Source organism: Chrysochloris asiatica, unplaced genomic scaffold (genome assembly GCF_000296735.1).
Source record: "Chrysochloris asiatica unplaced genomic scaffold, ChrAsi1.0 scaffold00067, whole genome shotgun sequence".
Classification (NCBI taxonomy): domain Eukaryota; kingdom Metazoa; phylum Chordata; class Mammalia; order Afrosoricida; family Chrysochloridae; genus Chrysochloris; species Chrysochloris asiatica.
Window position 1 is genome coordinate 13,792,402 of NW_006408585.1, and position 8,981 is coordinate 13,801,382.

General features: G+C 42.2%; 1 pseudogene; it reads left to right on the forward strand.

Moving 5' to 3' along the window:
- Positions 1-1,344: 1,344 nt before the first annotated feature.
- Positions 1,345-8,981, forward strand: part of LOC102823714 — a 13,211-nt pseudogene continuing 5,574 nt past the window's right edge.

Genomic DNA, 8,981 nt, shown 5'->3' on the forward strand with positions numbered 1-8,981 from the left:
GTTCTTGAAATGAAAGATTAACTACTCCCCCTTTTAGTAACACATCCTCTACAATTACAGCTGTGATAATCATCATCAATCCTGCTAACAAGTATTCACTACTGAATCATAAAATCCTATCAGCATCATCCCTCATTCCCTTTTTACCAGATCCATCTGGAGAAGAGGAAAACTATTCAATGGGGAATCTACCTTACCATTCTCGTTCTGAAACTAAGCACACTCATAAAAATGTGTAAGCCAGCTACTTTGTGTCTTTGTAGTCTTCCATTTTTGATAGCCAATGTCTAAATTGCCTGTCCCTGTCAACCTAGTGTACTCAGGAAACATGTTTGTTCTTGATGTGAAAAATCCTTCCATTCAGGTTGAAATTTTGAGCAACTTTATCCATAAGCAAATGTCCAGTTCATCAGCTTGTAGCAATTTACACTTGCTCACAAGTAAGAAGCATTTTTATCTTCTTTTGGTTGAGTTCTGGTCAGTTGGCCATGCAAGTTAGGTCAAATGGGTACTAAGGGTTTGGGCCATTTTGAATCAGACAATCCTTATGGTTTACCATTCTGAAAATGACAAATTGAAGGGGAATAGTGTCACATTCATCATCCAAAAGAGCACTTAAAGTCTGTTTTGAAGTACAGTGCTATATCCATAAGAAGAGTTGATACCATTATTATTCAAATTTACGCACCAACCACTGAAGCCAGTGTTGATGACATTAAAAAATTCTACCAGCTTCTTCAGTCTGAAGTTGATCAAACAAGCAATTAAGATGCACTGATCATTACTGGTGATTGGAATGTGAAACTTGGAAACAAAGAGGAAGAATCAATTGTTGGATAATTCTAATGACTTTATTGTTGTTGTTGTTGTTAAGTGCCATCGAGTCGGTTCCGACCCATAGCGACCCTGTACAGGGTTTGACTTTATTAGTCTTTAGAAAAGATGCTGAAAATCTCATGATAGTATTTTTCAAGACCAACAACTTATTCATTAAAAATACCTTTTTTTCAGCAACATAAATGACAAGAATACACATGGACTTCACCAGATAAAATACACAAGATCAAATTGACTACATCTGTAGGAAGAGACCATTAAGATGCTCAATTTGTTGCTAAGTGCCATTGAGTTGGTTCCGACCCATTAATATCATTAGCCAAAACAAGGCTAAGGGCAGTCTATGGAACAGACAGACCATCAAATGCTAATATGCAAGTTCAGGCTTAAGCTAAAGAAAATTAAAACTAGTTCACAACAGTCAAAATAGGACCTTGAGTCTGCACCTTCCCATTCGACAGGCAGCCGCAACTTCTCTTGCAAAACCAGCCGCATCCCTGAGACAAGATGGTGAAGGTCAGAGTCAATTAATTTGGCTGTATTGGGCACCTGGTCTCTAAGGCTGCTTTTAACCCTGGAAAAATGGAGGTTGTTGCCATCAATGACCCCTTCATTGACCTCAACTACATGGTCTACATTTTCCAGTATGATTCCACCCATGGCAAGTTCAATGACACTATCAAGGCTGAGAACGGGAAACGTATTATCAATGGGAAGCCCATCTCTATCTTCCAGGAGCGAGATCCCGCCAACATCAAGTGGGGTGATGCTGGTGAATATGTTGTAGAGTCCACCGGTATCTTCACAATCTTGGAGAAGGCTGGGGCTCACTTGAAGGGTGGTGCCAAAAGGGTAATCATCTCTTCCCCTTCTGCTGGTGCCCCCATGTTTGTGATGGGTGTGAACCATGAGAAGTATGACAACTCCCTCAAGATTGTCAGCAATGCCTCCTGCACCACCAATTGTTTGGCCCCCCTGGCCAAGGTCATCCATGACAACTTTGGCATCGTGGAGGGACTCATGATGACAGTCCATGCCATCACTGCCACCCAGAAGACTGTGGATGGCCCCTCTGAGAAACTATGGCGTGATGGCCATGGGGCTGCCCAGAACATCATCCCTGCATCTACTGGTGCTGCCAAGGCTGTGGGCAAGGTCATCCCTGAACTGAATGGGAAACTCACTGACATAGCGTTCCGTGTCTCTATTCCCAACATGTCTGTCGTGGACCTGACCTGCTACCTGGAGAAGCTTCCAAATATGATGACATCAAGAAGGTGGTGCTGCAGACATCAGATGGACTCCTAAAAGGTATCCTGGGTTACACCGAAGACCAGATCATCTCCTGTGACTTTAACAGTGACACCCACTCTTCCATCTTTGATACTGGGACTGGCATTACCCTCAATGACCACTTTGTCAAGTTCATTTCCTGGTATGACAATGAATTCGGCTACAGTAACAGTGATGGATCTTATGGTCCACATGGCCTCCAAAGAATAAGAGCCCCCGGACTACCAGCCCCAGCAACAGCACTAGAGGACGAGAGAGGCCCTCAGCTGCTGGGAGTCCTTAGGCCGAGTCTACCCCCCTACACACTGAGAAGCTCCCGTCCTCAGTTTCCATCCAGACCCCCTGGAGAAGGGGAGGGGCTTAGAGAGCCCAGTCTTGTCATGTACCATTAATAAAGTACACTACCCAGCCCCCCAAATATATATATACATATGTTGTATATATGTTGTTGTTGTTGTGAAGTGCCTTCGAGTCGATTCTGACCCACAGCGACCCGGTATAGGGTTTCCAATGAGCAGCTGGAGAGCCTGAAACACCGACCTTGCAGTTCAAACCATTTTGCAGTCTGAACAGCACCACGCCAGTACTCTCCAAAGAAAGGTGACCCAATGGAATGCAAAAATCATCAAACTATATTATTAATATCACATACAACAAGTAAAATTTCACTGAAGATAATTCAAAAAATGGTTGCAAAAATACATCAACAGGGAACTGCCATAAATTCAAGACAGATTCAGAAGAAGACAAAGAACAAGGGATAGTCTTTGCTAACATCCAATGGATCTTGGCTAAAAGCAGAAAATTCTAGAAAAATGTTTACTTAGTGACTATGCAAAGGCATTAGACTGTGAGGATCATAAAAACTATGGATAACATTGCCAAAAAAGGGGGGAGGGGCATTTCAGAACACTTAATTGTGCTTATGAGCAACCTTTACATAAACCAAGAGGAATTAATTCGAATAGGACAAGGAGATAATGAATGGTTTCAAATCAGGAAAGGTGTGCACCAATGTTGTTGTATCCTTTCACCATATATATTCAGAGAAGTTGGATTTTATGAAGAAGAATGTGACATCAGGATTAAAAGAAGACTTGTTAACAACCTGCGATATACAGATGACAGTCTTGCTTGCTGGAAGCAAGGAGGACTTAAAATACTGCTGAAGATCAAAGACTACAATATGGATTGCATCTCAATGTAAAGAAAACCAAAATCTTCACAAAGAGACTAATAACATGGTAAATGGAGACAAGTTTGTGGTTGTCAAAGATTGCATTTTGCCTGGATTCACTATGAACACTCATGGAAATAGCAGTCAAGTAATCAAATAATGTTTTTCATTAGGAAAATCTGATGCAAAAGACCTCTTTAAAGTGTTCAAGAGCACAAATGTCATAAAAAGTTATGACTAGCCTTGGTATTTCCAATAGCCTCATATGCACGTGAAAGTTGGACAATGAATAAGGAAGAGTGTAGAAGAATCAATGCATTTTAATTATGGTATTAATGAAGAATATTAAAAGTACCATGGACTGCCAGAAGAACATGAACTTGTGTATTGGAAGAAGTTCAGCCAGAATGCTCCTTAGATGTGAGGATGGTGAGGCTTTGTCTCTCATTCTTTGAACATGTTGTCAGGAGGAATAAGTCCCTGGAGAAGGATATGTTTGGTAAAGTAAAGGGTCAGTGAAAAGGAGGAAGACTACCAATGAGATTAATTCACACAGTGGCAGCAACAATGGGCTCAAACATAGTAACAGCTGGGAGGATGGTGCAGAACCAGGCAATGTTTTGTTCTGTTGTTCATAGGGTCACTATAGTCAGACTTGAAGGCTTCTAACAACAACAAATAAGCTAACAGAGAGCAGCGGGACCTCATACTACTAAGAAGCCTGGAGGCAGTATGTCCTTTGGATCCCTGTGCTGAGAAATGCATATACCCATGGGAAGATTGAGAACCTTTTTCTAGAACTGACATGCCTTCCTGTACAGTTGACATTCTGAATTAGGACATTCTAAACTGTGGGATAATCAATTTCTGTTTGTTAAACCCATCCATCTGCCATATTTCTGTTACAATAGTACTAAGACACAGTGGTGGGCTTGCAGTTGTACACTGTACTGATTTTCATCTCCTCTGGGTGTTTGAAAATTTCACAATGAAATGTTGCCTAAAAAAATCATACAACTATTTTTAGAAAACAAAAAATGTAAGAACACAAGTTAGTGTGACTTTCAATGTTTCCTGATGGCCACATTGCTTTGTAAATATATGAAGACTTTATTAAAGTTAACTTTGCAGTCTTCTTTCTTCAACTCATCAACGTCTAGGTCTTATTTTCAAGTCTTCTCATCATACTTGGGGTCCTCCCTTACACATTTTTCATGGTTTTCCCTTGCAATAGATTCCACACTTTTACTAATCAGAGACCTAAATAATACTCATGGGAAAAGGAAAACTTAAACCATATTTCCTTAGTCCTCTCACGGCAAGTTTTATTTGTTTGGTAGGTAAACTCAGATATTCAATAGACCAAATTAAAAAATTGCTCACCATTCAAGCTAGTTAGTGTCTGTCATATAAGAAGAAGTTTTGTCACTATTGCATATACATATTTCATCCTGACCAGTCATGTTGTAGGGAAGAGCTATTGCCTGAGGAACCAGGAAAGAGAATGTGGATACTTCAGTATAAACCATCACCACTACTGACAAAATAACTTAAGAACATGATCTGCTAAGTGTACATCAGTAGCAACAAATCAAAACTAGTCAGCAAATATGACATTGTGTTTAGTTTTGAATGTGAAACATGCTTTTACACATTTTATCCTCTAGAATTGTATTCACTTTTGAGTCATACATCTATTCAACTCCTTCAGAATAATTGAAGAGCAGAGATGTCAGCTTGAGGACTAAGGTGCGCCTGACCCAGGCCATTGTGTTTTCAATAGCCTCATATGGATGCGAAAGCTGGACAGTGAATAAGGAGGATCGTAGAAGAATTGATGCCTTTGAGTTGTGGTGTTGGAGGAGAATACTGAGAGTGCCATGGACTGCCAAAAGAACCAATAAATCTGTTTTGGAAGAAGCGCAGCCAGAGTGCTCCTTGGAGGCCAGGATGGCTAAGCTTCGTCTCTCCTACTTTGGACATATTGTCCGGAGGAAACAATCGCTGGAGAAGGATGTCATGCTGGGTAAGGTGGAGGGTCAGAGAAAAAGAGGAAGACCCCCAACGAGATGGATCAGCCAGGTGGCATCATTGATGGACTCAAGTGTGGCAGCAGTAGTGAGGTTGGCCCAGGATCAAACATTGTTTCGTTCTGCTATGCATGGGGTCGCTATGAGTCGGTTCCGACTCGATGGCACCTGACAACAACAACAATTTATCCTTTCCCAGTCTTTCCCCCCCTATAATCTGGCATCCTTATCAATGGAAGAAGATTGAAGTTGTCAAAGACTTCATTTTGCTCAAATCGACCATCAACACTCATGGAAACAGCAGTCAAGAAATCAAACGATGTATTGCATTAGGCAATTCTGCTGCATAAGACCTTTTTTTTAAGTGTTGAAGAGCAAAGATGTCACTTTGAGGACTAAGGTGCACCTGACCCAAGCCATGATATTTTCAATAACCTCATATGCATGCAAAAGTTGAACAGTCAAATAAGGAAGACCGTAGAAGAATTGATGCATTAGACTTACAGTGTTGGAGGAGAATATTAAAATACCATGAACCGCCAAAAGAACAAACCAATCTGTGTTGAAATAAGTGCAGCCAGAGTACTTCTTGGGAGCCAGGATGGCCAAACTTCATCTCTCATACTTCAGACATATTGTCAGGAGGGACCAGTCACTGGAGAAGGATATCATGTTTGGTAAAGTAGAGGGTCAGAGAAGAAGAGGAAGACCCCCAACAAGATAGATTGGCACAGCGGCAGCAGCGATGGGCTCGGGCATAGCAACAATTGTGAGGGTGACCCACAATGGGCAGTGTTTCATTCTGTTGTGCATAGGGTTACTATGAGTCAGTAATGACTCAATGGCACCTAACAACAATAACAACAAGAAGTCTGCCACCCTATAATTAATATTCATTGGCTTTATTCTATTTAATTCTGATCATGTTCTCAATTTATCAATTTTCTCTAATCCAAGTCAACAATTTTTAAAAGTCACTTTTTGGTACTTTCATCTATTGTTTTGAATATTGTATATTTACGAGAAAAAGTAAACAGCTACCAAACTTCATTACTAATCATTATTCCAACTCTGAAGAACTCATTTCGCTGGCTGCTGACTCTCATGACACAGAGCTCTCGTTGGCAGCTCTCTCAGCCTCTTTGGGAAGACTCTTTTGTGTCTGTCTGTCCTCAACCTCTCCCTCTCCAACAGTAGTTAGTACATTCAGGCAATAACACAGTTCCTTCAAACTTCAGACCTCCTGTGTCCCCTATTTCCACCAAAGCTAGTTTTTTTTAGTTGACTAGTAACTGATGAAGCAGTATAGCTCACTTTTCATTTACTCAGTCCTTCTACTGTGGATACCCATGCAGCCACAACCAATTCTGAAACCCCTTTCATCAAAGTCCCCAATGACCTCCCTGTTGTTAACCCCAATGGAGCTTCTCAGTCTTTAACTGTTAGAAGCTTCCTGTCACCTGTAACATAGTTGATTACTTGTCACTTCTTCAAATGCTCTCTTTTGTTGTCTTTGATGACCCCCAACCACATGGCTCTTTGGCCCACCTCCTGCCCCTATGCTTTTCTTTCTCTACAACCTAAAGTTCCTTTTCAGCCTCTTTATGAGTTTAATTCCTCTGCCTGGCACACTTGTGTTTCAGATTTGTCATTTTTTTTATTGTGAATTATGTGGGTTTACATGGGAGAATAACAGTTTTATATGCATCTTATCATATTTTGTTTCATTGCAATGGTTACAATCACCTCCATGCATCATCAAACAACCAAAGGGTACACCCCACAGGCATGGCCACCCCCACTCACCAGCTGTCAGCACACAGCCCCTCTCCCTTGCTGAGTCCAGAGTCTCCAGCCACTGCAGCCATCAACGGTGTCCATGCACGTCATCGTCTCTGCTCCATTTCTGGCATCACTGCCTCTCTGGGTAGGGTCCCACACTCCACTCTTCTCCCTTGATGGTCCCAGGGACTGCAAAATCAATCACTCCTCTCCTTTTGTTACAAAACACCTACCTTTACATTTTTGACCCTCACAGTCAGTCCTGATAACAATTATTCACTATTGTACCACAAGAGTCTTATCCCCATCTTCTTTCATCAGCCCCTCCCAGACAGGTTGGAAACCATTCAGTGGAGATTCTACCTTCTCCCACCCGTCTGGAACTAGGCTCCCTCTTGAAAGCTTGTAAGCCAGTTACTTCTTGCCTTTGTAGCTTCCCCCCAATTTTGGGTAGCCAGTGTTCAAGTTGCTCATCCCTGTCAACCCTGTGTACCAAGGGAATGGGAGTGATCCTTGTTGTAAAGATTTGTTCCCTGGTAGCGTAGTGGTTATGAATCAGGCTGCTAATCTCATGGTCAGCAGTTTGAAACTACCAGCTGTTCTGTGGGAGAAAGATGAGGCTATCTGCTCCCGTAAAAATTTATAGCCTCAGAAACCCTGTACAGGGTCACTACGAATCAAAACCGACTCCACGGCACATAACAACAACAACAACATTCATAAGTATAGGTAAAGTTCATCAAATTGTAGCGGGTTACTCTTTTTTTCCCCCTCTCCTTTCTTCTTCTAGTCGAGTTCTGATTATCCAGCCATTGAAGCCAGGTCAAGTGGGTACCGTCTGCAAGTATGGGTGTTCTTGTGCTTCTCCCCTCATCCCATATCAGCTGGATAATTCACTGTCCGTGCCACTTCTTTGTGGCCATGTCTCTGGGCCCAGGAATCCCCAGGTTTTGCTATACAGCTGGCCAACCAGGTATCCACCTGGGTCCACAGGAGTCTATTAAATGTGGTCGGACCCAGCTCACAACCTCATTGCTGTTTTTTCCCTCACTTCCCCTTATTGTGTGATCAATGTGGTCACCAGCCAAACTACATGCCTGCTCATGTATTCCCATTGAGTCTTATTCTTGGAAGGAGGTTGGCTCTGAGGGGACCTGACCACTTGCCTTGACGGCTCCCAGGCGAACAGCTTGCTTATTCTTGTAGTAGTCAATCAGACTGCCGTTACTGTTTTTGGTTTTTCCTGCTGGTATTTCTTTCATGAAGTATCTTCTGTTCTTCTAGCTGCTGCAGGCTGGTCTACTTGTCCTTTCAAGTGGAAATTTCCTACCTCAGACGATTCTGGATAGGGTTCTGGAGTCCACCTATGGTCTTATGCAATGTAAAGGCTACACAGGAAGTCTCTTTCCCTGGGTAACTTCTAGCCCCCTTTAAGGTATTCCAATCAGTTATCAGCCTCGTCCTTTTTATTTTCTCACTTTGTAGTGCCTCTTTGTTCATCTAGCAACACCTATTTTGCAGCTGTTAAGTACCATTGAATCATTTCCAACTCATAGTGACACTGTATAGTGTTTCCAAGGAGTGGCTGGTAGATTTGAACTGCTGATCTTATGGTTAGTAGTTCAGTGCCTATCCTACATCACCAAACCATGACTCCAGCAACAGCTATATCCTAAGGCAAAGTCAAGGTGCTGCACTTTGCACCCCCTACCACTAATTGTTGCATAGTGGTTAAGAATAGGGCTGTAGGGGAACAAACAAGATGGTGGATCGGGTGGACATATAGCAGAGAGCTCCGCCAACAACAACACAGAATACCCGACCAAGCAGGTTCAGGGGATGGTCCCAGAACTCTGAACCAC